This window comes from Pseudophryne corroboree, chromosome 2 (genome assembly GCF_028390025.1).
Source record: "Pseudophryne corroboree isolate aPseCor3 chromosome 2, aPseCor3.hap2, whole genome shotgun sequence".
NCBI classification, from domain to species: Eukaryota; Metazoa; Chordata; class Amphibia; order Anura; family Myobatrachidae; genus Pseudophryne; species Pseudophryne corroboree.
Window position 1 is genome coordinate 709,734,408 of NC_086445.1, and position 19,603 is coordinate 709,754,010.

At 46.3% G+C, this 19,603-nt stretch overlaps 1 long non-coding RNA gene across 1 annotated transcript; it reads left to right on the forward strand.

Moving 5' to 3' along the window:
* The first annotated feature begins 1,678 nt into the window (after nucleotides 1-1,678).
* On the forward strand, nucleotides 1,679-17,690 carry LOC135051123 (uncharacterized). The gene is made up of 3 exons (XR_010242051.1): nucleotides 1,679-1,765; nucleotides 10,507-10,585; nucleotides 16,943-17,690. It is a non-coding gene; the product is annotated as an uncharacterized LOC135051123 (long non-coding RNA).
* The last annotated feature ends 1,913 nt before the right edge of the window (nucleotides 17,691-19,603 follow it).

A 19,603-nucleotide genomic window follows, 5' to 3' on the forward strand; every position in this document is an offset into this window, starting at 1 on the left:
TGTCCCGAACCCCCGGCGACAGTGCGCTGTGTGTGGGTGGGCTGGCGTTCCGCTGTCCCTCAGCGGCGGTGGCGTGCTGTCCCAGACCCCCGGCGGCAGTGCGCTGCGCTGTGTGTGGGTGGGCTGGCGGTGAGCTGTCCCTTAGCGGCAGCGGCGCTGCGGTGGGTTTGAATCTGGAAGCTCCACCTCCAAACATGCAGGAAGGTGGAGCAGCTGACAGGGGAAGAATTACAGCGGCTGACTGTGACTGACATCCAGCAGCCTGATCATTGATTCGGGCGGGTGTGCGGACATTATTTGACTGCACAGTAAAAAAAAAAATGACAGGGGGGGCACGTGCCTTGGTGCCCCCCCCCCTAAATCCGCCACTGGATGCAGTAACGGCAATGCTTTTTCCTATGTTTATGTTTACTGCTTACTGCTGTTTATCTGAGCCTGACCAAAAGTATCTATCAATATAAATATTTTGGTTTCTCTGTTAAGTTGGGTACACACTAGGCGATGTGTTTAGTGGGCGACATCACCTAGTGTTTTCCCACCCGACGGTGGGCACAGATACTGTGCAATATCACTAATGACATTGCACAGTGATATCATGCCGCGGCCAGCTGGAGCATGCAGCTTTGGACGATGAGTCCAAATTGAGCTGCATGCACGACCAAGACCGAGGGTTGTTAATGACCCGTGGTGCCGCGCAACGCTCGTCATCAGCTGCATACACACTGGGCAATATAGTAAACAATGTCACTCAGAAAGGGTTAAGTGAGCAACATTGTTTACTTTATCGCTAAGTGTGTACCCATCTTTAGAATTTCTGCATATGCCAAACACAACAGAAGCACGTGTACCTATGTGGCAAATTATAATACAGTATATAGCCTACCGAGGGAGTCTTGGCAACTTTTGACCTGGGTATGAGGTCAAACAAGCACAATGGAAAAATAGGCATCACGAAACCTTTGCTGAATTTGTTTGTCAAAAAAGTCTTGGTTCTTTATAACTAGTGAAATATATGAGAAATTGATATTTTTGCGTATTAGAGAAAAAAATTAGTCTCATCTGACTAATATTCATTGCATAGAGTACTATTTAAGTAACTGATCTACAACACAGAAAGCATTACAGTGATCTTAATACAATACAGACTCTGTATTACAGAGAGCATTCTAGTATACTTAGTACAACACAGACAACATTCTAATAACGTCTATACAATACATGGAGCATTTCAACAACTGATATACAATACAGATAGCATCCTAGTAAACAATATACAATACAAAAAACATTCTAGTGGCCTCTGCAGAGCTAATCATTATAGCCTATGTACAATACAGATACTTTCATATTCATCTCCGTAGATTAAAGAGAGATTACAGTTACCATTAGACAATGCAAAGAGAATTCATGAAATATGTATGTGATGCAAATATATTTACTGTGATTACTATACAATACAGAGATCTCTCTAATGTGTGCTATAGAGAAAATTTGGGGATTCTGCATGTCTATCAATCTCAGCAGCCTATGTTGATTATCGATGGCGGTATTTTAGGATGGCAATAGCAGCTGCAGTACCAATATTAAATTGCTTTATTATTCAAATAAAGCACTTTTTTCATACATCTGTACTAAAATTATTTTTTTTTATTTATTTTTTATATTATTGTTAATAGTTCCAGATGGGATCCCAAGACTGAGCTTCTAGGTGCAGTGTGCCTCTATGATCTATCACTATGGAGCTGAGCGTTTCTCATCTGCACTGGTAATTGTTGTTTCATCTATTAAAACATACAGTATGATCTTCTTTCTTATATTGGCTCCTAAACAGAAACAACAAAATAAGACCTTTCAGATCTTACACTTACTTTACCTTTTCTCTGACGTCCTAAGTGGATGCTGGGACTCCGTAAGGACCATGGGGAATAGCGGCTCCGCAGGAGACTGGGCACAACTAAAAGAAAGCTTTTGGTCTAACTGGTGTGCACTGGCTCCTCCCCCTATGACCCTCCTCCAGACCTCAGTTAGAATCTTGTGCCCGGCTGAGCTGGATGCACACTAGGGGCTCTCCTGAGCTCCTAGATAAGAAAGTATATTTTAGGTTTTTTATTTTCAGTGAGATCTGCTGGCAACAGACTCACTGCTACGAGGGACTAAGGGGAGAAGAAGCGAACCTACCTGCTTGCAGCTAGCTTGGGCTTCTTAGGCTACTGGACACCATTAGCTCCAGAGGGATCGAACACAGGACCCGGCCTCGATCGTCCGGTCCCGGAGCCGCGCCGCCGTCCCCCTTACAGAGCCAGAAGCATGAAGATGGTCCGGAAAATCGTCGGCAGAAGACTTCGGTCTTCAACAAGGTAGCGCACAGCACTGCAGCTGTGCGCCATTGCTCCTCATGCACACCTCACACTCCGGTCACTAATGGGTGCAGGGCGCTGGGGGGGGGGGGGGGGGCGCCCTGAGCAGCAATATTAATACCTTGGCTGGCAAAAAATCACAATATAAAGTCCCAGAGGCTATATATGTGAAAAATACCCCTGCCAGAATCCATAAAAAAGCGTGAGAAAGTCCGCCGAAAAAGGGGCGGGGCCATCTCCCTCAGCACACTGGCGCCATTTTTCCCTCACAGCTCCGCTGGAAGAATCGCTCCCTGGCTCTCCCCTGCAGTTTCAAGCTACAAAAGGGTAAAAAAGAGAGGGGGGAGGGGCACTAAATTTAGGCGCAGTAGTATATATATAAGCAGCTATATGGGAAAATCACTCAGTTATAGGGGTATATGCAATTGTGGTCGAATTCCCGAAATTGTCGAATTTCGGGTCATTTTCGACCAAAAAAAAAAATTCCCCTATGCAATCCAGTGCTTTCCGACCAAAAAACGGACTTTCAAAATTCGACTTTTTGAAATTCGAATTTTTGCAAATTCGACTTTTCTGCAATGATACAAGTGCTGCAATTCGACCAAAGCATATTCAATTCAAGTTTGGAAATTCGACAGCAGTGCTTTTAGACAGCAAATTCGTCATTTTCAATCCGCCACACTTTGGAGGGTGAAAACAAATAAAAAAATTTTAAACATGTTTTTTTTGGTGTTTTTTTTTTGGGGAATAGCAGATCTATTTATATTAGAAGGGATTAGGTACTTTTTTTTTTTTTTTTGGGAGGCACAAATATTATTTATATATTTTTTAAAATATTATTATTATTTTTTTTATGCTGGAAGGGTAAAATCATAAAAAAAAATGGCGTGGGGTCCCCCCTCCAAAGCATAACCAGCCTCGGGCTCATTGAGCTGGTCCTGGTTCTAAAAATGCGGGGAAAAAATTGACAGGGGATCCCCCGTATTTTTAAAACCAGCACCGGGCTCTGCGCCTGGTGCTGGTGCCAAAAATACGGGGGACAAAAAGAGTAGGGGTCCCCCGTATTTTTAACACCAGCATCGGGCTCCACTAGCTGGACAGATAATGCCACAGCCGGGGGTCACTTTTATGCCGTGCCCTGCGGCCGTGGCATCAAATATCCAACTAGTCACCCCTGGCCGGGGTACCCTGGGGGAGTGGGGACCCCTTCAATCAAGGGGTCCCCCCCCCCCAGCCATCCAAGGGCCAGGGGTGAAGCCCGAGGCTGTCCCCCCCCATCCAATGGGCTGCGGATGGGGGGGCTGATAGCCTTTGTGATAATAAAAAGATATTGTTTTTTCCAATAGTACTACAAGTCCCAGTAAGCCTCCCCCGCAAGCTGGTACTTGGAGAACCACAAGTACCAGCATGCGGGAGAAAAACGGGCCCGCTGGTACCTGTAGTACTACTGGGAAAAAAATACCCAAATAAAAACAGGACACACACACCGTCGACAGTAAAACTTTATTTCATACGTCGACACACACATACTTACCTATGTTCACACGCCGACATCGGTCCTCTTCTCCATGTAGAATCCACGGATACCTGTAAAGAAAAGTTCAAAATACTCACCTCAACCATGGTCCAGAGATAAATCCACGGACTTGGCAAAATAAGAAAACGCAAATACCCGCACCAAAAACGGACTGAAAGGGGTCCCATGCTGACACATGGGACACCTTTCCACGAATGAGACCTGTCAGTGACAGCTGTCACTGACAGGTCTCTAAGCCAATCAGGAAGCGCAACTTCGTTGCGCTCACCTGATTGGCTGAGCGCTGTCTGCACTGTGACAGCGCATCGCACAGCTCCCTCCATTATATTCAATGGTGGGAACTTAGCGGCTAGCGGTGAGGTCACCCGCCGGTCAGCGGCTGACCGGCGGGTGACCCCACCGCTACCCGCAAAGTTCCCACCATTGAAAGTAATGGAGCGGCTTTGCGATGCGCTGTCACAGTACAGACAGCGGACAGCCAATCAGGTGAGCGCCACGGAAGTAGCGCTTCCTGATTGGCTGAAGGGACGTCAGTGACAGGAGTCACGTGATGTCCCGGCATTCGGGAGAAAGGGGTCTGATGTGAAAACATTGGACCCCTTTCTAGTCCGGTATGGATCGGTGTTCGGTTTGTTTTTTTGCCAAGAACGTGGATTTACCTCTGGACGTGGATGTACCTCTGGACGCTGGAAGGTGAGTATAATTTTTTCACAGGTACCCTCGGATCGTCGGCGACCGTGGCAGTCGGCGTGTCAACATAGGTAAGTATGTGTGTGTCGGCAGTATGTAATAAAGTTGTACAAGTCACGGTGTCTGTGTCCTGTTTTTATTTGGGTATTTTTTTTCCAGTAGTACTACAGGTACCAGCGGGCCCGTTTTTCTCCCGCATGCTGGTACTTGTGGTTCTCCAAGTACCAGCTTGCGGGGGAGGCTTGCTGGGACTTGTAGTACTAATGGAAAAAACAATATCTTTTTATTATCACAAAGGCTATCAGCCCCCCCATCCGCAGCCCATTGGATGGGGGGGGACAGCCTCGGGCTTCACCCCTGGCCCTTGGGTGGCTGGGGGGGGGGACCCCTTGATTGAAGGGGTCCCCACTCCCCCAGGGTACCCCGGCCAGGGGTGACTAGTTGGATATTTGATGCCACGGCCGTAGGGCACGGCATAAAAGTGACCCCCGGCTGTGGCATTATCTGTCCAGCTAGTGGAGCCCGATGCTGGTGTTAAAAATACGGGGGACCCCTACTCTTTTTGTCCCCCGTATTTTTGGCACCAGCATCAGGCGCAGAGCCCGGTGCTGGTTTTAAAAATACGGGGGATCCCTGGCCAATTTTTCCCCTGCATTTTTAGAACCAGGACCAGCTCAAAGAGCCCGAGGCTGGTTATGCTTTGGAGGGGGGACCCCACGCCATTTTTTTTCCGGGTTTTTCACGTTTTTTTCCCGTTTTTTAAAATCGCGGCAAAATCCGCCAAATCGGCCGATTTTCGCCCGCGATTCTGGCGAATCCGTTTTTCATTGAATATGGTGAATCCCGGCAGGCACCTGCCGGGATTCACCTGGCGAATTTGGTCAAATTAAAAAACGGCGATAATTGCCGCGAATTCGACCGCAATTGCATATACCCCATTGTGTTAATCCCTGTGTTATATAGCGCTCTGGTGTGTGCTGGCATACTCTCTCTCTGTCTCCCCAAAGGGCTTTGTGGGGTCCTGTCCTCTGTCAGAGCATTCCCTGTGTGTGTGCGGTGTGTCGGTACGGCTGTGTCGACATGTTTGATGAGGAGGCTTATGTGGAGGCGGAGCAGATGCCTATAAATGTGATGTCATCCCCTGCGGGGCCGACACCTGAGTGGATGGTTATGTGGAAGGAATTACGTGAAAGTGTCAACTCCATACATAAAAGGTTTGACGACATACCAAATATGGGACAGCCGGCTTCTCAGCCTGTGCCTGCCCAGGCGTCTCAAAAGCCATCAGGTGCTCTAAAACGCCCGCTACCTCAGATGGCAGACACAGATGTCGACACGGATACTGACTCCAGTGTCGACGACGATGAGACTAATGTAACTTCCAATAGGGCCACACGTTACATGATTGAGGCTATGAAAAATGTGTTGCACATTTCTGATGTTACCCCAGGTACCACAAAAAAGGGTATTATGTTTGGAGAGAAAAAACTACCAGTAGTTTTTCCTCCATCTGAGGAATTAAATGAAGTGTGTGAAGAAGCGTGGGCTTCCCCCGATAAGAAACTGGTAATTTCTAAAAGGTTACTAATGACGTACCCTTTCCCGCCAGAGGATAGGTCACGTTGGGAAACATCCACTAGGGTGGATAAAGCGATCACACACTTGTCAAAGAAGGTGGCACTACCGTCTCCGGATACGGCCGCCCTAAAGGAGCCTGCTGAAGCTATTGCTTCAGCATGGATGTGCAGTGCTGCAGCTGCGTGGTCAGATTCCCTGTCGGAAAATATTGATACCCTAGACAGGGACACTATATTGCTAACCGTAGAGCATATTAAAGACGCAGTCTTATACATGAGAGATGCACAGAGGGATATTTGCCGGCTGGCATCTAAAATAAGTGCAATGTCCATTTCTGCCAGGAGAGGGTTATGGACTCGGCAGTGGACAGGTGATGCAGATTCTAAAAGGCACATGGAAGTTTTGCCTTATAAGGGTGAGGAATTGTTCGGGGATGGTCTCTCGGACCTCGTTTCCACAGCAACAGCTGGGAAGTCAGAATTTTTACCCCATGTTCTCTCACAGCCAAAGAAAGCACTGTATTATCAGGTACAGTCCTTTCGGCCCCATAAGGGCAAGCGGGTTAAAGGCGCGTCCTTTCTGCCGAGGCAGAGGTAGAGGGAAAAAGCTGCAGCATACAGCCAGTTCCCAGGAGCAAAAGTCCTCCCCCGCTTCCTCCAAGTCCACCGCATGACGCTGGGGCTCCACAGGCGGAGCCAGGTACGGTGGGGGCCCGTCTCAAAAACTTCAGCAATCAGTGGGCTCGCTCACGGGTGGATCCCTGGATCCTTCAAGTAGTATCTCAGGGGTACAAGCTGGAATTCGAGACGTCTCCCCCCCGCCGTTTCCTCAAATCTGCCTTGCCAACAACTCCCTCAGGCAGGGAGGCAGTGCTAGAGGCAATTCACAAGCTGTATTCCCAGCAGGTGATAGTCAAGGTGCCCCTACTTCAACAAGGACGGGGTTACTATTCCACAATGTTTGTGGTACCGAAATCGGACGGTTCGTTGAGACCCATTTTAAATTTGAAATCCTTGAACACATATATAAAAAAATTCAAGTTCAAGATGGAATCGCTCAGGGCGGTTATTGCAAGCCTGGACGAGGGGGATTACATGGTATCATTGGACATCAAGGATGCTTACCTGCATGTCCCTATTTACCATCCTCACCAGGAGTACCTCAGATTTGTGGTACAGGATTGTCATTACCAATTCCAGACGTTGCCGTTTGGTCTATCCACGGCTCCGAGGGTATTTACCAAGGTAATGGCCGAAATGATGATACTCCTTCGAAAAAAGGGAGTTTTAATTATCCCGTACTTGGACGATCTCCTGATAAAGGCGAGGTCCAGGGAGCAGTTGTTGGTCGGGGTAGCACTATCTCGGGAGGTGCTACAACAGCACGGCTGGATTCTAAATATTCCAAAGTCACAGCTGGTCCCTACGACACGTCTACTGTTCCTGGGGATGGTTCTGGACACAGAACAGAAAAAAGTGTTTCTCCCGGAGGAGAAGGCCAAGGAGCTGTCATCTCTAGTCAGAGGCCTCCTAAAACCAAAACGGGTGTCGGTGCATCACTGCACGCGAGTCCTGGGAAAAATGGTAGCTTCCTACGAAGCAATTCCATTCGGCAGGTTCCATGCAAGAACCTTTCAGTGGGACCTGTTGGACAAGTGGTCCGGATCGCATCTTCAGATGCATCGGCTGATAACCCTGTCTCCAAGGACCAGGGTGTCTCTGCTGTGGTGGCTGCAAAGTGCTCCTCTTCAAGAGGGCCGCAGATTCGGCATACAGGACTGGGTCTGGTGACCACGGATGCCAGCCTTCGAGGCTGGGGGGCAGTCACACAGGGAAGAAACTTCCAAGGACTATGGTCAAGTCAGGAGACTTCCCTACACATAAATATTATGGAACTGAGTGCCATTTTCAATGCCCTAAGTCAGGCAAAACCCCTGCTTCAAAACCAGCTGGTACTGATCCAGTTAGACAACATCACGGCAGTCGCCCATGTAAACCGACAGGGCGGCACAAGAAGCAGGACGGCGATGGCAGAAGCCACAAGGATTCTCCGATGGGCGGAAAATCACGTGTTAGCACTGTCAGCAGTGTTCATTCCGGGAGTGGACAACTGGGAAGCAGACTTCCTCAGCAGGCACGACCTCCACCCGGGAGAGTGGGGACTTCATCCAGAAGTCTTCCAACTGATTGTAAACCGTTGGGAAAGGCCACAGGTGGACATGATGGCGTCCCGCCTAAACAAAAAGCTAGAAAGATATTGCGCCAGGTCAAGAGACCCTCAGGCGATAGCTGTGGACGCTCTAGTGACACCGTGGGTGTACCGGTCGGTTTATGTGTTCCCTCCTCTTCCTCTCATACCAAAGGTACTGAGGATAATAAGGAGAAGAGGAGTAAGAACTATACTCATTGTTCCGGATTGGCCAAGAAGAGCTTGGTACCCGGAACTTCAAGAAATGATCTCAGAGGACCCATGGCCTCTGCCACTCAGACAGGACCTGCTGCAGCAGGGGCCCTGTCTGTTCCAAGACTTACCGCGGCTGCGTTTGACGGCATGGCGGTTGAACGCCGGATCCTGAAGGAAAAGGGCATTCCGGAGGAAGTCATTCCTACGCTGATTAAAGCTAGGAAAAAAGTGACCGCGAACCATTATCACCGCATTTGGCGAAAATATGTTGCTTGGTGTGAGGCCAGGAAAGCCCCAACGGAGGAATTTCAGCTGGGCCGTTTCCTGCACTTCCTACAGTCAGGGGTGACTATGGGCCTAAAATTGGGTTCCATTAAGGTCCAGATTTCGGCTCTATCGATTTTCTTCCAGAGAGAACTGGCTTCACTGCCTGAAGTTCAGACATTTGTTAAGGGAGTGCTGCATATTCAGCCCCCTTTTGTGCCTCCAGTGGCACCTTGGGATCTCAACGTGGTGTTGGATTTCCTAAAGTCACATTGGTTTGAGCCACTTAAAACCGTGGAATTGAAATATCTCACGTGGAAAGTAGTCATGTTGTTGGCCTTGGCTTCGGCCAGGCGTGTATCAGAATTGGCGGCTTTGTCATGTAAAAGCCCTTATCTGATTTTTCATATGGATAGGGCAGAATTGAGGACTCGTCCCCAGTTTCTCCCTAAGGTGGTATCAGCCTTTCATTTGAACCAACCTATCGTGGTGCCTGCGGCTACTAAAGACTTGGAGGCTTCCAAGTTGTTGGACGTAGTCAGGGCCCTGAAAATTTATGTTTCCAGGACAGCTGGAGTCAGAAAGACTGATTCGCTATTTATCCTGCATGCGCCCAACAAGTTGGGTGCACCTGCTTCAAAGCAGACTATTGCTCGCTGGATCTGTAGTACGATTCAGCTTGCACATTCTGCGGCTGGACTGCCGCATCCTAAATCAGTGAAAGCCCATTCCACGAGGAAGGTGGGCTCTTCTTGGGCGGCTGCCCGAGGGGTCTCGGCTTTACAACTTTGCCCAGCAGCTACTTGGTCGGGGTCAAACACATTTGCTAAATTCTACAAGTTTGACACCCTGGCTGTGGAGGACCTAGAGTTTGCCCATTCGGTGCTGCAGAGTCATCCGCACTCTCCCGCCCATTTGGGAGCTTTGGTATAATCCCCATGGTCCTTACGGAGTCCCAGCATCCACTTAGGACGTCAGAGAAAATAAGATTTTACTCACCGGTAAATCTATTTCTCGTAGTCCGTAGTGGCTGCTGGGCGCCCATCCCAAGTGCGGATTGTCTGCAATACTTGTATATAGTTATTGTTTAACTAAAGGGTTATTGTTGAGCCATCTGTTGAGAGGCTCAGTTATTGTTCATACTGTTAACTGGGTATTGTATCACGAGTTATACGGTGTGATTGGTGTGGCTGGTATGAGTCTTACCCGGGATTCAAAATCCTTCCTTATTGTGTCAGCTCTTCCGGGCACAGTATCCTAACTGAGGTCTGGAGGAGGGTCATAGGGGGAGGAGCCAGTGCACACCAGTTAGACCAAAAGCTTTCTTTTAGTTGTGCCCAGTCTCCTGCGGAGCCGCTATTCCCCATGGTCCTTACGGAGTCCCAGCATCTACTACGGACTACGAGAAATAGATTTACCGGTGAGTAAAATCTTATTTTTTACTTCTCAATACTTCTAGTTGATGGTAATATATATCTCCAAATCCCACATCTCTCATACACTTCATTGTGATTTAGCACACAACAGACATCCAACAAATCTCAAACATGTCACTTGCTTCCCTTCACTTTTTAAAACGCTTTAAAATGCTTTATTGAATTCACGCTATGCCTGTATCCAATGCTCTATTCTCATGTTACTCAATTGAGTACTGGCAACTTTTTTTTTTGGAAACAGGAACTTGTATCATCAGACTAGTCCATTCCAGCTACTTAGTATACCAGGGTGACACCTGCCCTCAAGATCTGCAGTTTAGGTGAGTACAGGTTCTGTAGCTTTTTTTCATAATACAGGACTCTCTTATGATAGCTTAAAAAACCATTCGCTGGAGATATATCGAATCTTGAAGAGAGATAAAGTGGAGAAGTTGCCCAAAGCAATCAATTAGCTTCTGTCAATTCAAAGACTGTACTAAATAAATGACAGCAGATTGCTTCTTTACTTTATCACTCTCCAGGGCTTTATATATCTACCTGGGGCTGATTCTGAGTCATCTGCAAAGTGGTTGTTTTTGTGGGATACTACGGCCGCCAGAGTTATTGCCTTATGCTACTGGGAGTTCTGTAGGGCTAATGGAAGAATTAATTTGGCTTTAAGCAGGAAGCTGCTCCGCCCACTGTTTTTCCATCCACATCCGAATTAGTAGTGGCACTTGCACCAGACCCATGATAGGTGAGAGATCTGTCATAAATATGCTTCCCTTCTCTGAATCACACAGAACCAGTGGCGGATTTTATCTATGGGCTGCCTTCCCATTAAAATCCGCCACCTGAGCACCGTGTCAGTGAGCCAGATGCAGTCCATGAGACTGCACTGACTTCACTGTGACTGGCATCCAGGTAGGAGCTGCCGCTGCACAGGACTATACTGTAGCTACATGTCCACAACGCTCCTAATACAGATCTCTGGTGCGTGATTGCATGGGATGCCACCCAGTTGCTTCCCAGTAATGCCAATTTCATGCAAAGAGAGATCTGGACAAAATCAGTCCAAATCAAAATTGCCAGGGATACTTAAGAATCTGCATATTCACTTCTGCGCATGTCCTGTATGCTAAAACTCACTATTTGTATCCATGAAAAGAGATGCATATGAATCAGAATCAGCCTGACTGCCTGTAATAACCTTACCTCCACCAATGACCTCTCTCTCAATCCAGGGGCGAATGCATGATTTCTGGAGGAGGGGTTCCAAATATGAATGATGCATAATTAGCATGTAACAAGCTACTGTAACACCCACAATTCCGATGCTGGAACTTAAAACTAAGTGTGGGGTACTAAAATAAACCAGGTTCGGTTAAGATCAGAGAGGCAGACCTGCTTTACCCCTCAGACACAATGACCACACAAAATGCTGGATCCAACTCCATTTTATTATTACAAAACTGAACAATATAAAGAGTAACAATTGCAAGGATACATGTGAACCATGGGGGTCATTCCGAGTTGTTCGCTCTGTAAATTTCTTCGCATCGCAGCGATTTTCCGCTTAATGCGCATGCGCAATGTTCGCACTGCGACTGCGCCAAGTAAATTTGCTATGCAGTTGGGAATATTACTCACGGTTTTTTCATCGTTCTGGTGATCGTAATGTGATTGACAGGAAGTGGGTGTTTCTGGGCGGAAACAGGCCGTTTTAGGGGCGTGTGGGAAAAAACGCTACCGTTTCTGGGAAAAACGCGGGAGTGGCTGGAGAAACGGAGGAGTGTCTGGGCGAACGCTGGGTGTGTTTGTGACGTCAAACCAGGAACGACAAGCACTGAACTGATCGCACTGGCAGAGTAAGTCTCGAGCTACTCAGAAACTGCACAGAGATGTCTTATCGCAATATTGCGAATCTTTCGTTCGCAATTTTAAGATGCTAAGATTCACTCCCAGTAGGTGGCGGCTTAGCGTGTGCAATGCTGCTAAAAGCAGCTTGCGAGCGAACAACTCGGAATGACCCCCCATATGCAACAGTTTACACAAACAGTTTCATCCCTTGAACTTTTTTCATTTAAAAGCAGAGAAGTGAAACAATTACATGAAAGCAGGCTGGTTTTAGTTTACTAACTCAGACACATTACCAGCTGTAGCAGTAGAATATTACCCAGGTGAGTTTTGAAGCAGGTAGCAAACAGGCAACCATGAGTAAGCTGGTCTTGGCCTAATATCTCAGTCTCTTTACCAGCTGCAGTAGTAAATTATCACACAGGTGAGCTCTGAAGCAGGTAGCAGACAGAATAAACAAGCAGGCTAAATCTGGCTTTAATAACACAGGTAATTCAGATCTGATCGCTGCTGTGTGTTTTAACACAGTGGGCGATCAGGTCCAAACTGTGCATGCGTATGCACCGCAATGCACAGGCGCATTGGACAACAACAACGGGCATTGCTGGTCAGCGACGGGTGCAAAAAATCAGTTCACACGGGCATTCGCAAAGTGATTAACAGAAGGAGGCCGTTTGTGGGTGGCAACTGATCGTTTACAGGGAGTGTCTGGAAAACCACAGGCGTTCCCAAGCGTTTTCAGGGAGGGTGTCCGACATCAGCACCAGCCCCGATCAGTCTGTTCTCATCGCACTGGAGGAGTAAGTTCTGGGTTACGCAAAGACTGCACAAAGTGAATTTTTGCAGCTCAGCTACACATGTGATCGCACACTTGTACGGCAAATTTACACTCCCCCTGTAGGCGGCGATTATCTAATTGCAGGACAACAAAATTAGCAGCCCAGTGTGCAGATATGAATTAGGCCCACAGTCACTATACGAGTTGTTGCAGTGGAATATCACACAGGTGAGCTTTGAAGCAGATAGCAAATAGGTGCATAAACAGAGCAAGCTGGTCTTGGCCTAATATCTCAGTCTCTATACCAGCTGTAGTAGTAAATTAGCACACAGGTGAGCTCTGAAGCAGGTAGCAGACAGGTGAATAAACAAGCAGGCTGGTCTTGACTTTCTAATACAGTCACTATACCAGCTGTCGCAGTAGGATATCACACAGGTCAGCTTTGAAGCAGGTACCAAACAGGTGAACAGGTGCATAAACAGAGTAAGCTGGTCTTGGCCTAATATCTCAGTGTCTATACCAGCTGTAGTAGTAAATTAGCACACAGGTGAGCTTTAAGGTAGATAGCGGACAGATGAATAAACAAGCAGGCTGGTTTTGAATTTAATAACACAGTCACTATACCAGCTGTCTCAGTGGGGTAGCACACAAGTGAGATTTGAAACAGCAAACAGGTGAATCAACGAAGCAGGCTGGTTTCAGCTTCATATAAACTCAGTCACTATACCTGCTGTAGCAGTGAAGTAGCACACAAGTGAGATATGAAGCAGGTAGCAAGCAGGTGAATCAACAAAGCAGGCTGGTTTCGGCTTTATATAACTCAGTCACTAATACCAGCTGTAGCAGTAGAGTATCACACAGATTAATTCTATTTCAATCTATTCACGTCTATACACAACCACTGCGTTACCTATCAACACTTTCAAATCCCTCTGACATACTGTAACACATCAGCAAAAGGCAAGCTAAATTCCATTAACACACTTAGGAGCACATCTCCTGGAGTAACTTTTTCAGCATTTCTTTTAAATTAGAATAACCACGTTAGCATTGAACACAATACATTTGCATTACACATTAACATAAAACTGGTCCCTGGGGAAGGGTTCTATAGCCAAACTCCCCTTTTTCTCCCTAAGACGGGACTTTACCAGGGGATCCTACACTGTGGGGCGACAGCGATGGAGGGGAGTCTACCCCCTATGATATTGTGACGGGGCACTGAGAAGCGGGGAGCCTACCCCACTCTACTAGAATGCTGGCCACCTGGGATAAGGGGAGCCTACCCTCTTTACAAATGTGTGGGGTGCTAAGTGAGCGGACCCTACCCCTTTTTACTTGTGCCCAGACAGGGGAGTCTACCCCCTTAATTTGTCCCCAAATACTGGGCTGAGGGGACGAAGGGGAGCCCACCCCCTTATTAGATTATAAATGAACTCAGGGCAGGGGAAGGTGGGGAGTCTACCCCCTTTGTGGCTAATGCAGAGTTTTGCAGCAGAAGGTATTCAGGGGCAGAGTCAGGCAGCGGAAGGGTTGCAAAGTTATCTCACCCCAAGCTGTGGCTCTTCTGCCACCTCCGAACCGTACCCATCTTTGGCACCATCCGGGATGCTAAGCACTGCACCATGAATGCACCCCTTGTCCAGCTGGCAAGATCTCCAGGAGCCCGCTCCATCCGGCCAGCCCTGCTCCTCTAGGCTCCGGTCAGGGTTCTTCCTTCCCTCTTCAGCCACTGTTGGACATTCTTCTCCGGCGTGGGTCTTTTCTCCAGCCCAGTACTCTTTGTTCTGAGACGGGGGTCCTGGGCGCAGGGCCTCTGAGTGGGGTAGTTCTGCCGGGGCTGTCCTCCATGATGCCTTTTCACTCGTCCTCAGCTGTTCACTGTGTTTCTTCTGGGGCCGGGCTGGCTGGCATCGATCCTGGACTCCTGGTCTTCTGGCTGTCTCTCCGCCTTTGCAGCGCTACCACTGTTCCACTGCAGTCTCCCCATACTTCTCTGCACAGGCAGCCCCGCTTCACACAGGAGTCCTGGGTACAGGTCCTTTCTCCGGGATGCAGATCCTTGCTCTTGATCCGGTCACCGGCTCCAGTCCTCTGTGTCCACAAGCACGGCTCTCCGATAGGGCACTCCTGGATCCTTGGACTCCACGGATAATCCTCCTCTTCAGCTGCAGGTGAGCATTTCCTCCAGCAGACCTCCAGGCACTCCTTTCCGCCCCTCCACTGCAGGTGGCATCTTCTGGTGCCGACCTGCCTCCGTCTTCATTCCTCAGGATGCAGGTCCCCACTACATAGCTGCACTGCACTCCCTAGGTACAGTACAATTCCCACCTTCTGGAGATCTTCTCTTCTTGCAGTGTGGTCCTCTTTTATAGGGCTCAGCTCCCCAGGACCACCCCACTCCTCCTTGCTCACTGGCTCCCAGGGCCCCAGCAGCAGCCCACCCACAGGCCACTCTGCCCTACAACCCAGGGGGCCAATCAGTGTGGGCCCAGTTTCCCGGGCAGTGGCGCCAAACTCTCCCTGTCAGAGCTGAGAGGGTCAATTAAAGTTCAGCCCTGTTATTACTATAGGGCTGTATCAGGGCAGCATCACTGAAGTGAGAGAAAAAAAAACTCAGGGGTCCCCTTTATCTCTAAATACAACAACTATGGGGGTATTACACTACTGTATACTCCAAACAAAGTGCAGTTTATGTAATACAGTTCTTCAAGCAACACAGGCCCAATGACAATGGTAAGCTACTTACCAGATTCTCTTTCTGGTGCAATGACTGAGCAGTCAGATCCATAGACACACACACAGCAGACTTGGTAGGAAAATCTGCTGCTGCTGGGCATGTGCAGAAGCTCCATTCTGCCATTAATACTGCATGTAGTGGCCGCTGGCCGGCCTGAAAGGAAGGAGGTGGTTTCCAGGCAACTGGAAACCCCCCTGTGTTTGCCTATGCAAACAACCTCAACCTTCTACATTTAAGCATCTTTTCTACAAGAGAAACATGTGCCTAACTTCAAACACCACTTCACCTGCAATCATTTAATGCTCACATTGCATAAAAGCTAGCACGCACTCATTATGGGACTGTTACTGCCCCGGACCTCACCTTTTTTTGCCTCCTGCAATACAGTTAACCTTTGTTTCTCTAACTCCATCTGCAACACACTTGGGTGATCTATTATGGCTGACACATTATTTTCAATTACAATGTTCCAGTCTCACGTTATCAGTACCACTAGAGCAGACATTATATCATCTACCTCAACCTCTTACAAAAACTACTCACAGGATATTTTATTCTCAAGCTAAACAGGTAATTATGAACAACTCACTGAATTGTGGAGCACTGGAACTCCCACATAAAGCTTCACACACTCTTACTATATGCATATGTGAACAGGGTGCATACACTACAGAAAACTCAGGAATAACACATTACTCTATGGGGGAGATTCAAATGTTTGAAAAGTCAGTTGGGTGTCTGTTTTTTGCTGTCTATTAGATTGGAAAAAACAGACTCCCAACTGACTTTTCAAACATTTGAATCTCCCCCTATGTCTGAATTTAAAAATTATTCTTGAGAATCAACTGGAAAGCTTTAATACATCTTGTAAATTAGCAAGATGAAGGACTATAAGGTCAACACCTAACATACCATTAACGGAAAATCATAAGTGAGGTGCAGCTACTGCCATAATAGTGGTTGTCACTCTGCTTCTAAGCAGTGCATATGGAATAGCTTTACTGTATCATCAGTTGTACCTGAAGGAACTGTAAGCCACCCAGTTTATGCAGGTCTCACATATAACTCACATCCTTCATAATGATAGCATCAGTGGATAAGCATTTTGATAGATTCATCTGTCTGACGACATTGCTCTGGTTACCCGCATCAGTTAATGAGATTAGTTTAACTGTTTTTTTCTCCTGCTTCCGTCTAATGAGAATTAGATAGCATACCCTAGATTCAAAATGATTTAGTCACAGGAAGCTTCCATTAGTCTTTTCTTGATTGCTGTCAAACTGTGGAAAATTGTAATATTAGTTTTATATCTCTCATCATCAGCTATGCTTTAGCTGCCGTTCTGATGTCAAATGAGGTGGGAAGAATCCGGAGGTGTCCGCAAGGCAGACATTTTTCACACTGAGGAAGACAAATAGTAATGGGGCTATGACATTTAGAAAGGTGAATAGACAAAGACTTGTTACTGCTAGAGAACAATTGCATTGCTAGCCATTTGTTTTAGTGAACTGTAATTATATAGAAAAAGCTAAGCCAGTGGTCTTCCTAACACAGAGTGGTGTCATGCACAAACGTCCATTCTCCTTTGCAGTACTGGGACATGTAAACACTACATTTGCACGGTGCAAATAAATAAAAGGAGCTCTTTTTATACAGAAAAACCTGGTGCCAATACCATAGTGACACAAAAATTCTATAAAAACAATAAAACAAACTGAATACATAACAAAAGTAGTATATAAATTCTGGTCAATTGTAGTATAATTCTACAGTATTTTTTTGTGTAAATGAATATAGGGCAATAGGAAGCAAGTCTGATTTATTTATCACAACAGTAAGAAAATATTACAAACAAAAGGAAGCATTATGGCCCTCATTCCGAGTTGTTCGCTCTGTATTTTTCATCGCATCGCAGTGAAAATCCGCTTAGTACGCATGCGCAATGTTCGCACTGCGACTGCGCCAAGTAACTTTACTATGAAGAAAGTAATTTTACTCACGGCTTTTTCTTCGCTCCGGCGATCGTAATGTGATTGACAGGAAATGGGTGTTACTGGGCGGAAACACGGCGTTTCAGGGGCGTGTGGCTGAAAACGCTACCGTTTCCGGAAAAAACGCAGGAGTGGCCGGGGAAACGGTGGGAGTGCCTGGGCGAACGCTGGGTGTGTTTGTGACGTCAACCAGGAACGACAAGCACTGAACTGATCGCACAGGCAGAGTAAGTCTGGAGCTACTCTGAAACTGCTAAGTAGTTAGTAATCGCAATATTGCGAATACATCGGTCGCAATTTTAAGAAGCTAAGATTCACTCCCAGTAGGCGGCGGCTTAGCGTGTGTAACTCTGCTAAATTCGCCTTGCGACCGATCAACTCGGAATGAGGGCCTATGTGTATACATTTAATGGAAGAGCATTGGTATATGGATCAGATCACTATAGCAGACTGGTCCGATGGCATATGGCATTTTGTTTTCAGTGATTAGCAACAAATACTGAAAAAGTCTGATCACCTCTGCTCATCTAAAACTGTGTTTTTGCTTATAGCAGCAAATGATCTCCTGTATTATTAAGGAGTATCTACAGTATATCTCACAATTCCTAAATGGTATACTACCATCCTTTAATTTTAACTGTTTTCATGACTTTCACCAATAATACTTAGTATTGTTTTCCTGACATAAAACACTCAAATTATTTGCACTGTGTAATAAAATATAGCACAATTACATAAAGTGATTTATATCTGTGCAGTTATGACAGCGGCAAATGGAAGATTTTTATTGTCATTCCATGAGATAATAAACTATTTAATATTAATAAAGCAAATATAGTAAAAAAAATAATGTGCAATTGTAAAGTGCAACTTATTTACCATTAAAAGCTTAGGATAAGATTCAATATCCAAGGGCAAAGCTCCTTTAGGTGCAGGCAGTGCAGCTGCTATGGGGCCCAAAGTTGAGAGGGGCCCATCTTCCCTGTCAAAGATACATGTGATAAATACATTTTTCCCATTGGGTGATACATAGAGGCACTTACAAAATATTGCCTTGGGGCCTACAATATATCTAGTTATGCACCTGGACCTGCTAATTGTAATGCAGTGTAAAATGAACAGGAGAGCACTATACTGTACATAATATGAACCGGGGGCACTGTAATGTGGCATAATATGAACCAGAGACTCTGTACAGTATGTAAAAAATATGATCTGTTTTGATTAAGAGTAAAAAACGTAAATGCAGATGAGAAGGAGAATCAGAAGGAAATGGCTTTAACACAAACCTGACAAGGAAAGTTGGCAGACACATATTATAGTTGAGAAATAGTTACCACTATCCTGTCGGGTGCATGATCACCTGCTCCTGAAAGGTTAACATTGTTATGTATACACATGTCGAACATACATTATTATTTATATAAACATTTAGGCTATTTGATTACAATATTTTATATGTCTTTAAAGGTTCATACTGTATATGTATGCTATTACTACTCACAGGTAAAGTTCGGTACATGTAATGAGCAGGTGCAGTCATGCACTATTTAAACTTGAGCTTCACCCACATCCAAACTGGCTTGAAAAACCCCCAAAACATTTTATCCCTCCTGGAATGGGTCATGTTGGGAGGTATGGACTGTGTAAATTCAATTTAAACCAATTGTGTATATTACATAGTAACATAGTATCTAAGGTTGAAAAAAAGACAATTGTCCATCGAGTTCAACCTATTTGTGGTCTCCTATGCATGATTATTTTGTAGAAAATTTTGACTGAAGTTGATGACTGCCGTTACGTTTTACCCCTCTTTTTTATAATAACCATAGTGCGTGACTATGCCTCGTAACCCTGGATATCCTTATCCATTAGGAATTTATCTAACCCATTCTTAAAGGTGTTGACTGAGTCGGCCATTACAACTCCCTCAGGCAGGGAATTCCAAACACGTATCGTCCTTACCGTAAAAAAGCCTTTACGCTGTATTGTG